This window comes from Bos javanicus, chromosome 21 (genome assembly GCF_032452875.1).
Source record: "Bos javanicus breed banteng chromosome 21, ARS-OSU_banteng_1.0, whole genome shotgun sequence".
Classification (NCBI taxonomy): Eukaryota; Metazoa; Chordata; class Mammalia; order Artiodactyla; family Bovidae; genus Bos; species Bos javanicus.
The window spans coordinates 32126035-32146462 of record NC_083888.1 but is presented as its reverse complement, the minus strand read 5'-3'; the positions used below and the strand labels follow the sequence as shown (position 1 = coordinate 32146462).

The 20428-nt window shown below is 43.9% G+C and overlaps 2 protein-coding genes across 16 annotated transcripts in view; one reads left to right on the top strand and one right to left on the bottom strand.

Moving 5' to 3' along the window:
- HMG20A (high mobility group 20A) overlaps positions 1 to 15848 on the bottom strand; it is a 76410-nt gene extending 60562 nt beyond the window's left edge. Inside the window, exon 1 of one of the 2 annotated variants that reach the window (XM_061394760.1) lies at positions 15588 to 15848. The gene's annotated coding sequence lies outside the window, so the exon portion shown is untranslated. Of the gene's footprint in view, positions 1 to 15322 lie in introns of both variants that reach the window. The other variant, XM_061394759.1, reaches the window with a different exon arrangement.
- A 360-nt stretch (positions 15849 to 16208) lies between these two features.
- PEAK1 (pseudopodium enriched atypical kinase 1) overlaps positions 16209 to 20428 on the top strand; it is a 313439-nt gene continuing 309219 nt past the window's right edge. For 10 of the 14 annotated variants that reach the window (XM_061394757.1, XM_061394739.1, XM_061394745.1 and 7 more), the window contains exon 1: positions 16209 to 16297. The gene's annotated coding sequence lies outside the window, so the exon portion shown is untranslated. The remainder of the gene's footprint in view (positions 16298 to 20428) is intronic. The other 4 variants (XM_061394749.1, XM_061394751.1, XM_061394750.1 and 1 more) reach the window with 2 other exon arrangements.

Here is a 20428-nt window from a genome sequence, read left to right as displayed (position 1 = left end):
ATTTTTGCTGGTGAAATTGTGGTTAAGACAACACACTTGTATATCAAAAATTAGTGACATCAAAAATTAGTATAACTTTTTAGAGAAATAATACAGCCTACTGTATCAAGAACTATAAATACTCATACTCTGAATATGAACAATTTCACTCCTAAGATCTTATTCTAAAAAAATAATTCAAATAAAGAAAACAACTATGGTTTTATTTAATAGTGCCTGGCACATAAAAGGTACTCAAGCATTTCTTCAAATGAATACCTTCATATGTACCAACTTCTCCAAATCATTGCCCTTGGTTCCTTTCCACTATGATTTAACTGTTTTTCATCATATAGGGATAGTTTTAGAATCAAATTCTAATATTTCTGTCGAGTCTCTGTTCTCCTATCTTCTCCAGTAACTTCATTGTTGATTGCTATCAGACTCCCTATGATACTTTCCCCCTCTGAACTAAGCTGACCTTCACACTGAAACCAGGATGACCACGTACCACATCCTTGACCCTATCAAGAAAAAAATCTGAAGCTTCCTTTAAGTTCCTAAAATGCTGTTCTCCCTTGTCAACACCCTTCTAGTCTAACCATTCACCTCACTGCCTGCTTCATAAGAAACATGATAGCCAGAAACCTATCCATCCTCACCTGATCTGCACCTAGACACTTACATTTCCCTCTAGAATATGAGAATTATCACATCCTTATAATCCTAGTGGCTCAGAAAGTAAAGAATCTGACTGCAATGCAGGAGAACCAAGTTCAGTCCCTGGGTTGGGAAGACCCCCTGGAGAAGGGAATGGCTACCCACTCCAGTAGTCTTGCCTGGAGAATTCCATGGACAGAGGGGTTGCAAAGAGTTGGACACAACTGAGCAACTTTCACTACTACTTCTTTGTTCTAGTCCCATCCCAAAATCCAGAATCTTCAAGTTTAGGTATATCCCTCTCTTTAAAGGTATAATTCACATCCCATAAAATTCACCCCTTCAGTATACAGTTCAGTGGTTTAGTATTGGGTTTGCCAAAAAAGCTCATTCTGGTTTTTCTGTATCATCTTACTGGAAAATCTGAACCAACTTTCAGGCTGGCCCAATATATTTGTATACAAGGTATTTTAGTATCATGGTTATGTTGTGCAACCATCACAGAACATTTTCATCATTCCCTCAAAGAAACTCCATACACATTAGCAGTCATTCTCCATCCGCAGTTCCTGGCACACTAATATATTAACTTTCTGTCTCTATGGTTTTGCCTGTTTTAGACATTGCATATAAATGGAATCATATGTGGCTTTTTGTGTCTAGCTTCTTTCCCTATAGTGTAATATTTTAAAGATTCATCCATTTTATAGCATGTACCAATGCTCCATTCCTTTTCATTGATGAATAATAGTCCACTGTATGACTACATTGCATTTTGCTTATTTATTCATCAATTGATAAACATTTGGTTTTGTTTCTATTTTTTGGCTCTTACAAATAAATGCTGCTAGGAACATCTGGGGGAAAGATGTGAACCCATTTCTAATTCTCTTGGGTATATAACTAGGAGTGGAATTGCAAGGTAAGCATCTCTTGATATCTAAATCTATTCTGTTTCTGAGTTCAGACAGCCTGGGATATCTCTCAAAATGCAAGCTACTCTACAATGAGTCCACACCCCACCTTCACTGAAACACCTTCAGTCTTCAAAATCTGTACATATTAATTACAACTTAGTTCTTTCCAATTAAATTGAGGATAGGTTCTTTCCAATTAAATTGAGTTCTCATAGGTCTCATCATATAGCTATAAGATTATTGATGTATATATAAACATATATATAATATATATTAATATATATATATTAAACAATGGGTATAAGTAGTGGACAAAAGTTATTGATCAGTTTCATCTACCCCAATTGCCAATTCAACTCCACAAATATTTACTGAATACTTATGATGTGCATGGCCAGGTAGGACAGTAGACACAGACAGTAATATCGTATAGCCTGCAAACTTTTATAACCATTCATGAACTCTACATATGACAATGTTAGGTGGTTAGAATAGGAAACAGGAGTCCAGAATGGTGGTGGCTAAAAGACAAGGAAGGGAAAAGCCTGCGAAAATAGAACAAAGGAAGGTCCGAGGACCAGAGTGAGGACCTCAGGTAGAACAAACAACATTCCTGGCCAGCCCAATTTACATAGGGCAGGCCCAGGGGGAGAGAAAACATATAAAAAGAGGAGCCAAAGGGCCAGGGGTCTCTCCACTGCCCGCCCCTGACACCCCCACAGGCGTGCACTTTCTCTCTCACTCTCCCCCGCACGCTGGGGCGCTCTTCTCTTCCCATTTTTGGGTCGACATGCCCTCACGCCTAGAGGATGGATTTTCCTGTTATTATCTAAATAAAATAGAGCTGTAACACGGAGTTGTAACACTGATTTGTCTAAGAGCTATAACACGGTCTGGTCTGCCCAAGACCCGAGAGCTGTGACATGCTGAGGGCTTTAATGTCCGTCACTCCAAATCTTTGTTGCAACTAGACAGAACCGAGGAGTATACACTCGCCTGACACCTATGGTGCTGTGACTCGGATTTAACCCGGCTGTAACAACCTCAGAACCGCAAGGAAGAGGCCAAGCACAGCAGGAGCCCAGCGGAACAAGAAAACCCAGCGCAAGGAAAGTGACAAGAGGCCCATACTGCTGGAAACCAGGACAGTAAAAAACGAACTCAGCAGAAAGCTCACGAGGCTCAGTCTCAGATTCCAGAAGACCTCTGGTTAAGGCAGGAGATCCTTGCTCCTATGGCTGGAGGGACATATGCCTAATGAAATCTTAATTCTTTTACAATTTCTCGTTTCTTGTTTCCTCGAACCACAACCCCCCCCCCCCCCCCCTGCAAACAGGTGGGCGGAAGTGGGCACAATCCCGGGACTCTGGAGGGGCTACTCCTTAGCATGTTCCAAAGGCACTATCTGCTGAGCCCCAGTAGCTGTTACCCAAGCCAGTGGGGTTCTTCTGTCCTTACTCTTCTTTGTACCAAGGATTAGGCCAATGAAAACTGTGAGCACCAGTCAGATATTTAGCAAATTTTCCGGCAGGCTATGAAGGGGATTCATTGGCACGTTTTTCCCATTGCTTTTTCCTCCTGTCCTTCAGCTCTCTCTCCTGGGACTTGAGCCGGACCAAAACCCAGGATGCCTGGCTTCAGGACTTTCTAATGAAGCTCGGGCTCTGATGTCTCATTGCAGAAATTCAGTGAGAGACAAAGCTATAGGTAAGAGGTAGATTTGTTAGGATTCAGAGAGAAGCGCCCACTCTACAGGGTATGGGCCATGGAATGTGGCCTGGCTAGGTTTTGCGAGCGGGGTGAATTCATATGCTAATGAGTGGGAGGATCTTACCAGCCATTGGGGAACCACCCACTCCTCTGTCTTCTGACAGTGCCTTAGAGCTGTCCTGCCACCTCTGGGTGTGTCTTTTGGCTACAGATTGGGGATTAAGGTTTACTTGAATTTGACTTGTCATCTTGGACCCGATTGATTTTAATCGGTTTACGTTATGCCCTTGTGCTGTCATTCTTTCAAAGGTTGTGCTCTGCACCCTTCCCTCCTGTTTCACGCTCTTTTCCTCAGCCCGATTCGGGCCCACAGTGTCACCTCTACAATCCTATGGAGGGACAACCAGAAAACAGCTGGCCCTGGGGAGGGAAATACTGTATAATATCCAATCCCTCTGCCCTTCATCTTCCATGTTTCCTACAACATGTTCAACATCGACATCTCTCAGTGAACCCGCTAGGGCGGGCGACAGGCACACAGTGCCTGCTAGAAGTCCATCAGTTGGCATCCCTTCAAAGGCAATTGGGCTTCCAGGGATAATGTGTGCCACTTTGGGAGTTAGCCCTGGGCCGTTTGGGCCCAAACCCTTACCAACCTTCTCCTAAAGTTACAAATATACCCCTGGATCAAATCTTCACTCCACTTTTATGGAACACTTGGTCTGTTGCCTCTAAACAAATTTGTTCTTAAGCCAATTACCAACTCCTACAATCAGGACCCTGCCCCCTTGTAGGCAACATTGCTCCACCCAGCCTACTATTAAAATACCTTAATGTCCCTAACAGGGCCAGATAACCCACTCCTTTGTCACTCTTTCTGTTATTAACTAAAGTGGGTCTATGACAACGAAATGTTTACCATTGGAGACACCCTAACCTGCTCTTATGGAGGACTAGGGAAAGAAATCAGTGATTTACAATCCCTTAGAGTAAGAAGATAAGGCTTATGACTGTTACACTGTTTCCCAGTCTCAGGGCACAGGCTTGGATTGCTTTACATCATGATATCTATTTCCATCCACGGTGGACAAACCAGCAATGAGTTAAGATTACAACCCCTTAATCCCAACCAGCACTGGTCACGCTGGAGATCTTGGGGATGCCCAACTCCAGTCCAGGGGTCCCAGGAGGTCAACCTGCCTTGACCTGCCTAGGGATCTGGTCCTTGAAAGGTTGTCACGCCTCAACCTGCTTGGGGATCCACCAGTTCAGGGGTCCCAGGAGGTCGTCACGTCTCGACCTGTCCAGGGACCCAATTCTCGGGAGGCTGTCACACCTTGACCGGCCCGGGGATTCGATCTCTTGGAGGCTGTCATGCCTTAGCCTGCCTCGGGATCTGCACCCTGACCCGGGGACGCCTGGCTCTCAGGTTGCAACAGTACTGGGTAGGATAAGCTTCAGAAAGACTCACCCCTAAGAAAGTCCACCCATGGAAACAGAAGGAAGCCTATTACTTGTGGGACTGTGCCCAGTCTCAGCAATAACTCAGGAGCCCAATGAGAACCCCATTGCCTTTCTGGAAAAGCTAAAAGAGGCCCTCCAAAAGTTTACCAATCTGGACTTAGACTCTTACTAGGGACAGGTGATTTTAAAGGACAAATTCCTGTCCCAATGTGCACCGGATATCAGAATTAAGTTACAACAGCTACAGCAGCAGTACCCTGCTTCCTCTTTAGATGAGATGGTCCAGACAGCCACCAACACCTTTTATAACAGAGAACAGGAGAAGAAGGCCAAGGCCCAAGAGAGGGAGAGAAGGAAAGAGACAAGGCATGCCCAGATGCTGGCCACCCTCCAGAGAAGCCCTATGGCAAACCCCGAGTCCTTGAAGGACAAGGCACTAGGCAAATGCCTAATCTGTAGACAGGCGGGTCATTGGACCAAAGAGTGTCCAAACTGTGACAAGTCTCCTAAAATGGCTTGCTACAAATGCCATCAACTGGGACATAGGGCGGCACTCTGCCCTTGGGACCCAAGAGCCTCAAGGTCAAGCGCCAAACCTACCCTTATGATGGTTCAACAGGACTGAAGTGGCCCACTCCAGCCATCCCACCTGCCACAGATAACCATCACGGGGCTGGAGCCAAGGGTGCAACTGGATGTGGCAGATAGGTCTGAGAATTTCTTGGTTGACACAGGGCCTACCTACTCTGTCTTGATCTCCTATTCCGGAGCCTTCTCCTCCCAAACCTGTACCATTTTGCATGCTACAGGAAAAACAACTACTAAAAGATTCACCCGAGCACTTCTTTGTTGCTGGGATGGACAAATATTTTCCCACCAGTTTCTGGTGGTCCCTGAGTGTCCTACTCCCTTAATGGGAAGAGATACACTCACTAAACTGGGGACCATCCTTGTGATGGTCCTAGGTCCTAAGCTTTTCAACCCCTAGAGTTCTACAGCTCCTGGTTACTACTGAAGAACCCATTACACCTTCTCCAATAGAGAGGGACCAAAAACTATGGGAAGACAAAATTAACCCCCAGGTGTGGGACCAGGGAACTCCTGGACAAGCCCACCAAGTTGAACTGGTCATCATTGTCCTCTGAGATCCCACTCGGTTTCCTAACCAGAAACAATATCCCCTCAGGAGAGAGGCTCAGGAGGGACTACAGCCTTTAATAAATAAATTCTTTGTTTGTGGGCTATTGGTCCCCACCAGTTTGCCATGTAACACCCCAATCCTCTCAGTAAAGAAAAAGGACAGAACCTGGTGAATGGTTCAAGATCTCAGGATCATAAATGAAGCTGTAGTCCCCCTCCATCCCACAGTATCCAATCCCTATGTAATCTTGGGAGAAATCCCACCCAGTGCCAAGTGGTTTACAGTCTTGGATCGCAAAGATGCATTTTTTTTGCATACCACTGGCTAGAGAATCCCAGTATCTTTTTGTCTTTGAGTGGAAGGCCCCAGGAGAAAAACACCAACAGATGACTTGGACAGTACTACCTCAGAGGTTCAGAGATAGCCCCCACCTGTTTAGACAGGCCCTTAGCCAGGATCTCCTAGATCTGGACCTAGGACCTAATGGGAAAATATTACAATACGTGGATGACCTACAAATCTTCTCTCCAGATGAGAAAAATGCCCAACAACATGCAATTCAGGTTCTAAACTTTTTGGCAGAAAGGGAATATAAAGTCTCCCATGTTAAGGCACAGATGGTCAAAACAAAGGTCACTTACCTGGGAGTTCAGATTACACATGGGTCCAGGAGGCTATCTTCTGATTGGGTACAAGGAATCCTCTTGTTGCCCTCCCCCACGACTCGAAAACAATTGTGAGCTTTCCTGGGGCTAACTGGGTATTGTAGAATCTGAATACCCAACTATGGTCCAATTGCCCAGCCCTTAATATGAAAGCTTAAAGGGATGATAAGATTCAATCAAACTGATGTGGCGAACTCCTCAAAAGAAGGCAGAGGCTACACTAAAATAAGCCTTAACTCAGGCACCTGCCTTGAGGTTGCCAGACCCAGAAAAAGCATTCCAACTTTATGTCCATGAAAGAGATGGAACAGCCTTGGGAGTATTAACTCAAAGGTTGGGATCTGAGCCCCAGCCTGTAGCTTACTTATCCAAGAGGCTTGATCCAACCACACGAGGCTGGCCCCCCTGCCTTTGAAATCTTGCAGCTATTGCAATCATGATAGAAGATGCTTTAAAACTCTCCTTTGGGGGCAAACTATTTTTACCAGCCACCAAGTAAAACAACTCCTAAATGGGAAAGACCATATATGGATGTCTGATCAAAGAATCCTCAGATATCAAGTAATGCTGATGGAAAATCCAGGCCTCACTATATCCCCTTGCGAGGTTCTTAACCCAGCCACCCTCCTGCCTACCCCCGAGGGCTCTCTCCCCTTTCACTCTTGTCTAGAAACCTTGGACCACTGGACAAAAGCCCGAGCAGGACTGTCAGAAGATCTTCTGACCAATCCTGAGGAAATCTGATACACTGATGGAAGCAGCTTTGTCTTGGATGGAAAAAAGAGCCAGATATGCAGTAGTCTCCAATTTTGAGATCATAGAGGCTAAACCTCTGCCACCAGGTACTTCAGCCCAATTAGCTGAGCTCATAGCCCTGACTTGAGCTTTAGAGCTGGGAAAAGGAAGAAGAGTAGCCATTTACACTGACTCCCAAGTATGCCTTTCTGGTGCTACATGCACATGCTGCTATCTGGAAAGAAAGGGGCCACTTGACCACCCGAGGGTCCCCAATCAAATATGGTGATCAAATTCTTAGACTCTTGGAGGCAGTCCATCTGCCTACTGAGGTTTCAGTCTCCCACTGTAAAAGACACCAAAAAGGGAGCACGGAAGTGGCACAAGGGAACCAAGCAGCTGATCAGGCAGCTAAGAGAGCAGCAGTACAGAACAATGACCTAATAGGGGTTGCCACCTTAGTTCCACAGATAATTTGCCAGAAACTCCTTCATATACTGAAGGTAAGACTCTTAAAGCTAAGAGTGAGGGCTTTCAAGAAGATCATGTGGGGTGGTTCCAAAAGAAGGGACTCCTTTTTATGCCTGGAAACCTCCAATGGAAGTTGGTTAACTCCTTACATGCCACCACTCATGTAGGAGAAAAGGCCCTCCAAAGATGACTAGAAAGGTCCTTCAGAGGAACAGGCTTCCAAACAACTATAAGACAAGTGGTCTCCTCTTGTCCCACTTGCCAAGTAAACAACTCCCAAGGAGCTCGAAGACCCCAGCTGGCCCAGCCCGTCCATCAACGTGGGGCCTACCCAGGAGAGGACTGGCAGATGGACTTCACCCAGATGCTAGTTTCTCAAGGGTATAAATACCCATTAGTCATGATAAATACATTCACAGGATGGACTGAAGGCTTTCCTACCCGGACTGAGAAGGCTGAGGAGGTGGTAAAAAGAACTGCTCCATGAAATCATTCCAAGATTTGGTCTGCCCAGGTCATTACAAAGTGACAATGGGACATCATTTACTTCTAAGGTCACCCAAGGGGTCTCGAAAGCACTGGGCATTACTTATTATTTCCATTGTGCCTGGAGGCCTCAGTCTTCAGGAAAAGTAGAAAGAGCCAACCAATTCTTAAAATCAGTGATAAAAAAGATAACCCAGGAGACCTCCCTGGGATGGAAAGAGGCTTTACCAATAGCTCTCCTCCGCACCCACACTGCCCCTAAGGAACAGGTTGGTCTTAGTCCTTATGAGATGCTATATGGGAGACCTTTTGTTTATCTCAATGACCTCTTCCTAGATCCAGAGGTTCAGACCCTCCAGTCTTACACCATGGCCATTGGGCAATTCCAACAGGATATACACTTGTGGGGTATGAACAGGACCCAAAAGATTCTAAGGAGTCACCACTATATGCTCCAGGGACTCAAGTCCTAATTAAAGTCTGGAAAGATGGGTCCCCAAAGGCTCAACTTCAGCCCACATGGAAGGGCCCCTACTCTGTAATACTTTCTACCCCCACAGCAGTCAAGGTACCAGGACAAGACTCCTGGATTCACTACTCATGAGTTAAGCTGTGGAAGAAAACAGAAGAGGACACTTGATACACCTGTGAGCCCCTGGGAGATCTCAGATACCTATTCAGGACTATCAATGAGTGCCATTCTAATGAGCACCCCCAAAATCTGGTTTCTGGGGATAAGATTTCTCAGGAGAGCTCTAAAGAGCCAACAAAGCTTGACAAAGATTGTACTCCAAAACAGACAGGAGATAGATCTTCTGATTCCTGAACAAGGAGGGACTTAAGCCATCCTGGCGATGTGAATTTGGAATTGGCTAATGCCCCACTAGTCCTTGTTATGCCATATTGATGCTGCTTATGATTGTTCCATGTAGTGTCAATTGTCTAATCTGTTTTGTCCCTACCCAGGTCAACAAGCTACAACATGCAGTGCCAGTTCAACAAAGACATAAAACTACAGCTGACCACGGAAAATATCACTCACCCTTAGATGGACATCGCTATAAGGACTCTGAGGCCTGAGACTAGCAAGAGGGGGAGGCCCAATACCCCTTGCCATCCCAGTTCAGCAGGAAGTAGCCAGAAAGATCTCGACACCCCTATTCCCAAAGAATTGGGCCTTCCATCTCTTAAGGGGGAATGTTAGGTAGGTAGAATAGGAAACAGGAGTCCAGAATGGTGGTGGCTAAAAGACAAGGAAGGGAAAAGCCCGCAAAAATAGAACAAAGGAATGTCTGAGGACCAGAGTGAGGACCTCAGGTAGAACAAACAACACTTCTGGCCAGCCCAATTTACATAGGGTAGGCCCAAGGGGAGGAAAAATGTATAAAAAGAGGAGCCAAAGGGCTGGGGGTCTCTCTCTCTCCCGCTTGCGCACTTTCTCGCTCTCTCCCCCACGCGCTGGGACGCGCTTCTCTTTGCGTCTTTGTGTTGACATGCCCTCATGCCTTGAGGATGGATTTTCCTGTTATTATCTAAATAAAATAGAGCTGTAACACGGAGCTGTAACACTGATTTGTCTAAGAGCTATAACACGGTCTGGTCTGCCCAAGACCCGAGAGCTGTGACATGCCGAGGGCTTTAATGTCCGTCACTCCAAATCTTTGTTGCAACGAGACAGAAGCGAGGAGTATACACTCGCCTGACAACAATAACAACAACAGAAATACACAACAACAATATCAGTCATACTGGATTTTAAATGCCGCAAGAAAAGTACAAAATGCTCTGAAGGGTCAACAGACACAGCACATATAGTTGGGAAAACAGAAGTACTAGAGGACAGACATCAGAAAATAATTTTTGAAGCTGAAGGTGGTACTTGAGAAAGGGCCAAAGAAAGTGGCATTCTGATAGATAGATAAGGATTTTCCTAGGAAAAGACAAAGGTTTCACACAGAGAATGAATAGTATGAACCAAGATAGAAAAGGTTGGGTACAAGATACATCCACCTCCCCCGCCTCCCCCGCCCCAGAGACCAATTTAGTTGGGAATGTGTAGATGGGTAACAAGAGAAGACTCCTGAATGTTAGGCTTAATATTTAAATAGGTTTAGAAGACTGATTCAAAAAGTCTTCCTTTAACAATTCAAATTAGTGATTCTTTAACTTTTTCTAGAAACTCTTCTGTTTATTATCTAAAATAATCACGGAAATTAGTGATTTCTTCTGCAAAGAACAAAAAGTAAAATCTTGACAGCTAAGTGGGCATGCTTAGATTACTCAGATTGGGAAAGGCTGAATTTGAATAATCCTAGCACCGCATCCCCATACTTCTGGGAATAAGGCTTACAACAGTCATGCAGGCATATCCCAATAGCTAGAATGAAGCAAACCGGGGGGTAAAATAATAGCATTCATTAAGCTCCTAATGGGCTTCCCATGTCTGGTGGCTCAGACATAAAGACTCTGCAATGCAGGAGACCTGGGTTCAATCCCTGGGTCAGGAAGATTCTCTGGAGAAGGGAATGGCTACCCACTCCAGTATTTTTGCCTGGAGAATTCCATGGACAGAGAAGCCTGGTGGGCTACAGTCCATGGGGTGACAAAGAGTTAGACGCGGCTGAGCGACAAACACTTTCACTGTTTTTTAAGCTCCTAACAACAGGCATTCTGCCAGGTGATTTACATAAAATAACCCCATTTAGGTTTCTGACAAGTGAGGCTCAGAGAGCTTAAATAAATTGTTCAAGGTTACCAAGCTAGTAAGAAGCTCAGCTAGTAAAATGTAGACATCACTTTTGAACCCAGGCCTATCTGATCCCCTATTTTCCCCACTGTTCACTTTTGTTTGTACCACACAAAGGAGGTTAGAATGGTAGGGTTGTGATGCATGCATCGATGAAAAGGGTTGAATATTTAACACAGGGACTTTTACTGGTCTGGAGAAAAATTCAACTGAAATATTAAAGACTGGGTTTAGAATGCTTAGAGATCAAGACCGAAAGAGATCAAGTTTAGGGCTGTTTCTTGATTCAGTTTGAACAATGATCACACTACAGAGCTTATTTAGGAATATCAAGGGAGCAAAATTCCAGTTTTGATTTGGAGTATACCTGCCTCTTGAGAAACCTGTATGCAGGTCAGGAAGCAACAGATGTAAGTGGACATGGAACAACAGACTGGTTCCAAATAAGAAAAAGAGTACGTCAAGGCTGTATATTGTCACCCTGCTTATTTAACTTCTATGCAGAGTACATCATGAGAAACGTTGGGCTGGAGGAAGCACAAGCAGGAATCAAGATTGCCAGGAGAAATATCAATAACCTCAGATATGCAGATGACACCACCCTTTGGAAGAAAGTGAAGAAGAACTAAAAAGCCTCTTGATGAAAGTGAAAGTGGAGAGTGAAAAAGTTGGCTTAAAGCTCAACATTCAGAAAACGAAGATCATGGCATCCAGTCCCATCACTTCATGGGAAATAGATGGGGAAACAGTGGAAACAGTGTCAGACTTTATTTTTCTGGGCTCCAAAATCACTGCAGATGGTGACTGCAGCCATGAAATTAAAAGAGGCTTACTCCTTGGAAGGAAAGTTATGACTAATCTAGACAGCATATTAAAAAGCAAAGACATTACTTTGCCAACAAAAGTCCGTCTAGTCAAGGCTATGGTTTTTCCAGTGGTCATATATGGATGTGAGAGTTGGACTGTGAAGAAAGCTGAGTTCCGAAGAATTGATGCTTTTGAACTGTGGTGTTGGAGAAGACTCTTGAGGAGTCCCTTGCACTGCAAGGAGATCCAACCTGTCCATCTTAAAGGAGATCAGTCCTGGGTGTTCATTGGAAGGACTGATGCTGAAGCTGAAACTCCAATCCTTTGGCCACCTGATGTGAAGAGCTGACTCATTGGAAAAGACCCTGATGCTGGAAAAGTGAAGGCAGGAGGAGAAGGGGACGACAGAGGATAAGATGGTTGGATGGCATCATCGACTCAATGGACATGCGTTTGGGTGGACTCCGGGAGTTGGTGATGGATAGGGAGGCCTGGCATGCTGCGGTTCATGGGGTCACAAAGAGTCAGACATGACTGAACTGAACTGATACTCCAAGAGAATATGGATATTTGTGTGTATTCACTGATGTATTTCAAGATCCTAAAACAGAGACTATTACATAGTAAGCACTCAATAAACTTTTCTTGAAATAATGAAAGGTCATGAAAGGGGTATTCTCATTTGAATACTCTTGATGGCCCTGAGATGACAGCAGAACAGCAGGTTTAAGGACCATTCATGTTATTAGCATATTCCTTTTCAACTCAATGGCAAAAACAAGGAACTATCAAAACAACAAATATACCAAAAGCAATAGTTGTAAAACAAGAGCATGATTTTACAAAGAAAGGTAGACAAAAGAATGAAAAGATCCTTTTGCATTAGAGATAGCATCTAGCTCTTCCTGGATAATTAAACTTCAGTGAGACAGAATCCAGAATTTTGACCTACTGTTTTATTTCAAACTGCTATGAGCAGTATATCTAATGACTGCTTTTTGAAAAAGAAAATGGTTATCTAATCTAAATATTATGAAAAAATGGACAATCTCTTTTTTCTTGATGGCAAGTAATGGAATGAAATTCATTTACTTAAAGAAGCCACAGAATACACCTACAAAAGTCTTTATTTTTCTAATTTTGATAATGTTTCTATTAGAACATGCAAAGAAAACTGCAACAAAGAACTGTAAGGGAAAAAAAAAAGCCTTTGGAAGACAGCAAACTACTCTACAAAAACACTTTTAAAGAGAATAAAAGCAGGTTCCATGAACTTCCCTCTATTTTCCACAAGGTTTTCTAATATTTCTTCTTTGATGGAACCAATGAATAACTGCCACTTATCACAAAACATCTTCTTTCAGATATGTGCTTTATAAATTGCTTTCTTCTGAACAGACAATTCTTTAAGTTGCTCAAGTCTCTCAGCTGCAACAATTTTTCTTATTTCTATTATACTGCATTTCTTCCATGGAATGGTATAAAGACCAATTTTAAAAACTCCTTTGCTTTCCAAAGATAGTTTCCTAAAGGCACTACTACTGTATTTCAATCAATATTTTAACTTACTTTTTCTCTATTTCATCTAATTCCACAAGTTTTACTCACTTCAATAGTTCTTAATGCTGTAGTTTAATAGTTTGTCAGGAGTCTCATATAATATTTTCTTCTATAGTACACTAACAGAAGATAATGAACATGTTTTTCTAATCAATTAATTAATACTTGCTTGAGGCAGTCTACATGTTCCTAACCTTTTATTAATAGTAACACAGACATAAATAGGTCCTGTCTTTTCAGCTTTTGCAGAAACTCTGTAGTCCTTGAAAAGGTAATTCACTGATTTTTGGGTCTTAGCTTTTTTGTCTTTATGTCTATAAAAGGTCAAAACATATCTTTTTCCTTATTGTGACATTTAAGTTTTACAGTTGTTTGAACATTTTAGTGTAAATCAGATTTTCTAATAAACTCTAAACAAAAAGCTTTTGAAAAGAACTAGAATCAAAACAATTGCAAATTCTGAGGGTAGATTAGGTGAGAACCCTAAAGGAAAAAAAATACAAAAGCTTTATTCTTTTAAATATTCTTGAAAGACATTACAGTTCACTTGATAGATATTCTAAAATTACTAATGCTGTTGAGATTTTATAATCACCAAATAGATTGATCCTTTCAGTACCCTCACCACCCACTAAGTATTGTGGTACTTGAAAACAAGCCAAGAAATCAAACTGGTAAGTGTTTATTACTTAACAAGTAGTTTCTTACAAAACACCGAGAATATAGGAAAATAGAACATTTTGGTACATATTTTTTGTCCTTTATGAGCCAAATTTCCCCCCTACTTAAAATCTGAGCTGAATTTCAGGATCCGTGCACCATGCCTTAAAACCACAAAGTGTAGACACCATTTTTATATCGATGCTGGGTGCGTGTGCATGCATATGCATGCTAAATCGCTCAGGTGTGTTAGACTCTCTGCGACCCCATGGACCCTGGCCTGCCCAGACTTCTCTGTTCATGGGATTTCCCAGGCAAGAATACTGGAGTGGTTTGCCATTTCCTACTCCAGGGGATCTTCCTGACTCAGGGATGGGACCCACGTCTCTTACAGGTTCTGTCCTCTGCCTGAAAACAACTTCCTCAGCTTTAAAAATTCTTATATGTAACTTACATGAAACATCTGTGAAAGTCGCACTGTAGTACATTTCCCCCCTTTGTAATTTAATTAAATCGATTTTTAAAGCTGAGGAAGTTGTTTTCAGGCACAGGGCAGAACCTGCACCCTAAAAGCAACAGGTCTAAGGATTTAAGACACCAATCACATCAGTTAGGGTAACATCTGTTAATTGGGTATATTTTCACTCTTGTGAAAATGCTTCATAGTTTACGTAAAATATCGAGTCCTGTAATAAACAACCTCTTTAAGAAGAGCTATAGAGTTTCTGTGGCACGTCAAGGCAAAGAATACCGCTATACCATACTCTTAAGTCAAGGTTGGACTTGAGTCGGGGAGCAGGGTGGGCAATTCATGAGTCACACCGGAAAGCATGTCATCTTGCTCAGTCAGATGGGTAGAAAATTTTAACAAGACGTTTCGAATTCTTTGAAAAATGCATTAAGAAAATTCTATTGGGGAAAAAATTTTCACCTTACACATGGAATCAAAACTCACATAAATTCTGACTGGAATCTGGTGATCAGCACAACTGGAATAACCTAATTTTTTCACATAAGACACAATCCCAAAGCTTTAAGATACTGTCTATGCATATGGCACCAAGCATCACCTTTTCAAGCTCTCGCCGGCACGGGAAATGGGTTGGACACCCCAACCTATCACCCTACCCCCACAGGAAGTGAGTTATGTTCCCCCCCTCCCCCAGGAGGGCCTTCCTCCCCTCCCCCAACCGGAAGTGAGGCGCCCCCATTCAGTCGGCCTCAAACTGAGGCAAACCAGTAATAGCAAAAGAGGGGTGATCTTCAAGGGGTAAAGGGTACCTCCACTGTGGCCACCCGCAAGCTCGCCTTGCTTACTGACCTGCTGACGATAGGGGTAGACAGGGGCCCGAGGCCTAAAGAAAGTCCCTGGCACACAGGACAATTCCCTGAGCCCCTCTCAACCGCCTTCACTCTTCTCACTCCGTCGTCTCACAGCTTGACAAAAATTCCTCCGCAGTACTTTATATTAATGTCTTTTCTTTCCCTTTACCTAATTTCTCAACTGCCTTCCATAGGTAACTTCTTTAATCGTTGCATTTAAAATTTTTCCAGTGAGGAGAAAAATGAAATATTATTCCCCATACCTTCAGAAAAATGAAGGGATTATTTTGTTCAAAGGCGGCGAAGGACTACGTGATTACGTAAGGTGAGACTTATTTTCGCGGAGGTTTCTGGGAGTTGTAGTTTTTAAAATTAAGGCCTGCAGAAATATTGGGCTTAAATTGGTGATTACTGTGTGCTGGAGTCCTTGAAGATACATATTCTGTATTCGATGGTAGGCTGACCTAGGGGCCTGAGGCTCCAAATGAGCCAGTACTTCGTTCCCCTTTTCCGCTTAAACGTAATTGAACTAAAATTTCCCTTCACGCCAGACGAAGGTCCTGGTTGTCCCTCCCTCTTCCCTTGGCCACGCCCCCTCGGCCAATCAGACGTGCTCTAGGTCTCTCCCGGGAGGTAGGAACGCGAGAGGTGGGGCCTCACGGTGACTCCTCCCGCGGGGCTGAGGCGGGACTGGGAGAGAGCCGGTGTGCGCGCGCGCGCGTGTTCGCTCCAGGAGCGCGGCGGCGAGTGCGCGCGCGGAGAGGCGGCGCGCAAGGCTAGGAGGAGGCGGGCTGGCTGGTGGGCCGGGCGGGCGGCGGGCGGCCGGGAGCGCGCGGTGGACTCGGCGGCGGCTAGTAGTTAGTTAGTTGTTGTTAGTCAGTGTCAGTTGCTCGGCGGCGGCGCCGGCGGTCACCAGGAAGGGTACGGGACGGTCGGCGAAGGTGGTCACCGCGACGGCGTGTGAGCCCCTCAGGTAACGGGGGCAGGGTTGTCCGCGTCCCCTTCGATCCCTTCTGTCCTCTCGCGCCGGCTTGTGGGACCAGGGTCGCCGACGGGTAAGGGGGATGACCTGGGGGAATCCGGGCGGGGCGGCGCAGGGTCTGGGTGGCGCCGCCGCGGGGGCTTAGGCGGCTTGTGCCTCTGGCCCGGCGCGGGCTCTCCGGCCACGGCCACCCCCGCGCCCCGCCGTCCCTGGGGCCCGTCGGCGCCTCGCGCCCCCTGCCTCCCCCGCTCCCGCCCCCTCCCTCGCTGGCTGCGGTGGCGGCGGCCCCGGTGGCTCGGCGCCCCCCAGAGGAGGGAAAGTTGGGACCTGGCGGCGGGGGACGCCCCCGAGCGCAGCTGGAAGGCTGCTGGGGAAAGTGAAGCCTGGAGGAGGTGTACGCGGTGAGGCTAGGGCAGGAAGGACGCCTCTCGTTCCTGCGAAGTCTGCAGGGACATCCCCATCCACCTCCAAACCCGAGGATCCGGCGCAGCCTGGCCAACAGCGCCAGGGCGAAACCCGGTGGCTCTTTGCCTGCTCACTTCGCTCTGCGGTTTGTGAGCCCCCCTAACGTGCGGGTTTGCTTGGTTATTTGGGGGTTTTGAGTGGTTCGTGAGGTCAGTCTTGTATCTCCTTTGCCCTTTGATTCGTTCATTCTTGTAACTTTTCTTTCCCCCCACGATGAGGACTTGCCGTCTGAGCCCCTTTTCTACCCTCTCCCAATCGCCTGCACCATCCGTCTGAGAGCTTGATTTCTTTTTTTTTTTTTCGCCCTTTGACTACATGAAAGACTGCTGAGAGCAACAGGAAAGAGGAGCCCTCCCACCATTAAATGTTACTTTTTTGCAGTCCGCTGTGTTTTTAAGATCCTCGTTTAGGAATCGGAGAGCTATGGAATGGAGTTACTGGAAGGCTGGCGTTGAGGGGATAGGAAAGGAGCTAAAGGAAAACTATGATTTCATTTCTGTTGGCCTTGTTATAGAAAACTCAATACATTTTTCTCTGTGTCTGTTAAATATGGTAAGATTATATATGAAAGTCTGATTTTGGGTCATTGTATGGTGTTGTCATCAGCTTTTCACCTGAATTGGGATTGCCTTGAGGATTCTGTGTTGGGGCCTACCTCTTGACTTTTATTCAGCCACAACGTCTTTTTTTTTCTTTTTTCCTTGATAAATGGAATGATGTGGTAATGTGTATAGTCGGAGAACCCATATTGCTCTCTGCAGTGTAGAAGTGAAAACCATGAATTACCCACAGGGGTAAAACTTTCTGTGAGCAATCTTGAATACTTGCTTCATGATGGCTTCTCCTGTAATCTCAGAGCACTTCTAGATAGCTCAGTTCACTGACTACCTTAATTACTTTCTGAAGTGCCTGCTTCTCTTTGGTGACTCGTTTAGTAAACTATAATGGCATGTATGGTACATTTTCTTGGCTTCAGAATGGGAGTTGTAGCCTCTGCCCAGAGATGAACAGTTAACAATGGAAGCAGAATTCATACGATTACTATGTGTTTTGGCTATGACCAACTCGCAAACTATGTGAAAAAACAAACATCTTTCCATAACTGTCAGAAGGGAAGAGGGGGAAATATTTTATCATGTCTTTATTTTTGGAGACTCTAACATGACTATATTAATGTGGGGAAAATGTCAAAGTATCTTCTATAAGCCTTTTTGATATGTGGTTCTCTTCTTCACCTCTGACCCTCCATTTAGGGTTTGACCTTTATGTTTGGCTGTGCTCCAGGATGAGAAGAAAAGTATTTTGGTGAAAGGAAAAGATAAGATTGCTTTGAACTATTATGTTACTGTGACTATTCGTTTTACCCAGTGATAGTACAGAGAAACCTCCTCCATAATTTTTGTACCCCATTAACATTCAGTCAAAATTTATTTTTAAGAGTTTACCACGAGGCCCATAAAGAAATAATGCCACTTCATAACTGTTCCTGACAATCATGTTTAAAAATATGTTCCTGGAATGTGTTATATGTGTTCTCATATAAACATTTATCTTTGTACATTTATGATAATGTAAATATTTAAGTCTGAGAGCTTAAAAACTTTTATTTGCTTATTTGCATACATGTTTTTCAACATCTAGCAGTGCCAACCATATTTGCCAAATAAGCATCAGCCATAAATTCATGCTTTGGCACATTTCATATAATAACTCTTCTAAATTGCTCTATGGTGAAGCATCATGAGATTAGCATTTGCTTCATGAGAGAGATTTGTTGTTGTTTTTAACTGTAATGATGTTCTGTTTAAGTGGAACAGGTGCTGGGCTCTAGCTGTTTGTGTTGAAACCTGCCAAATCATACTCTTTTGTTGGATGGGTTATTTGAGTAATTTAGGAACCAAACTGTGGCCCCTGGCATGCCAAGTTGAGTTCAAGGCTCCATATCACTGCTGCAAATTCCTGTTTTCACTGTAAGAGGTGTGTATGATGAGCCCTATTTTCTTATTACTCTTCTCTTTACTGTAATTCCTGCTTCCTAGCATCATTCTGATCCTTTCATTACTGGAGCTTTTGGAAAAAAATCTAGGTTCCTTCTTTGCTGATTTGTTTTCCTTGGAGAAATTTTAGTAACTTTCAGGCCAGGAATAGATAGTTCACATTTGTTCAGCAAATATTTTGAGTGCCTTTTAAGTGGTAGGCATGGTGGAAATCCCTGAGTATATGTAGAATGATATACCTTTTTGCAAGGAGCATATAGTTTAGCAGAAGAAGATAGCTGATAACCAATAATTATAATGTGGAGTGATATATAACAGGTGTAAGTGAATTCCTTTGGATAGAAACACAGAGGAGGATGGGTACTTGGGAGCCTTGGGAGGGGAGTGTCCTGAAATGCATCTCAGTGAGTTACCTCAGCTAATCTTCAGAAATAGACAGGGGTTAACTAGGTTCAGAAAAAGAGAAAGGACATTCTAGACCAGTGCTGTTCTGTAAAAATATAATAATGTAAGTCACAAATGTAATTCATATGTGTATTTTAAAATTTCCTATTAACCCCATTAAAAAGTAAAAGGTGAAATTAATAATATATTTTATTTAATTTGATATATATAAAATATTTCAATCTGTAATCAATATAAAAAGTATTATTGAGATATTTGACATTCTCTTTTTCAAACTAAGTTTTCAGAATCTGGTATGTATTTTACACTTACACCATATCTCAGTTGGGTCTAGCCTTGTTAAAGTATTCAATAGGCACATGTGGACAACAGAGTGCAGAATAGGGGATGAAAAAGTGTTAAGGAGTCAAATCACTGAATGCCTTATGAAACAAGCTAAGGGGCTTTAACTTTATTCTGAAGGCTGTCCATGGGGTCGCTAAGAGTCCGACTTGACTGAGCGGGTTCACTTTCACTTTTCACTTTCATGCATTGGAGAAGGAAATGGCAACCCACTCCAGTGTTCTTGCCTGGAGAATCCCAGGGATGGTGGAGCCTGGTGGGCTGCTGTCTGTGGGGTCGCACAGAGTCAGACACAACTGAAGTGACTTAGCAGCGGCAGCAGCAGCAGCAGCAGTGAGGATTTAGTTGGGTGGAGGGAGTCAGGGAATTATGCTGTGAAGAACCATATTTGTATTCTGGGCAGTGAGGTGAATGCTGGATTAGAGAAGGGCAAAACTAGAAGCAGAACCAGTTAGGAAGCCATTCCTGGTGAGAAATGATGAGAGAGATAGAAGAGGGGTGTATGTGTAACAGGTTTAGGAAGTATTATCAACAGGATAGGGTAAATAATCAGATTATAGAGTTGAGCAAGATTGACAGTTTAACATGATTCCCACGTTTCTGTTGTGAGCTACTGAATGGGGCAGACAACTAAGAGAAGCCAGCCATCTGTGCCAGATAGACCAAAGTTGAAAAAGGAGACTATGAGAGATTTGTCACGGAAGCTGAGGGAGAAGAGTATTTCAAGGACTAGGAGTGGAGAATACTGTATCTCGCCATGCAAAGGCCAAGTGAGATAAAAATGGGAAAAAAAAACCCTTAAGACCTGATGATTAAGTCATTTGTTACTTCAGTTGGAGCAGGTAGCTACATTGTAATGCTTTCTGGGTGAGGGGGTTGAAGAGCCAATGACAACTAGAAATGTAGCTAATTG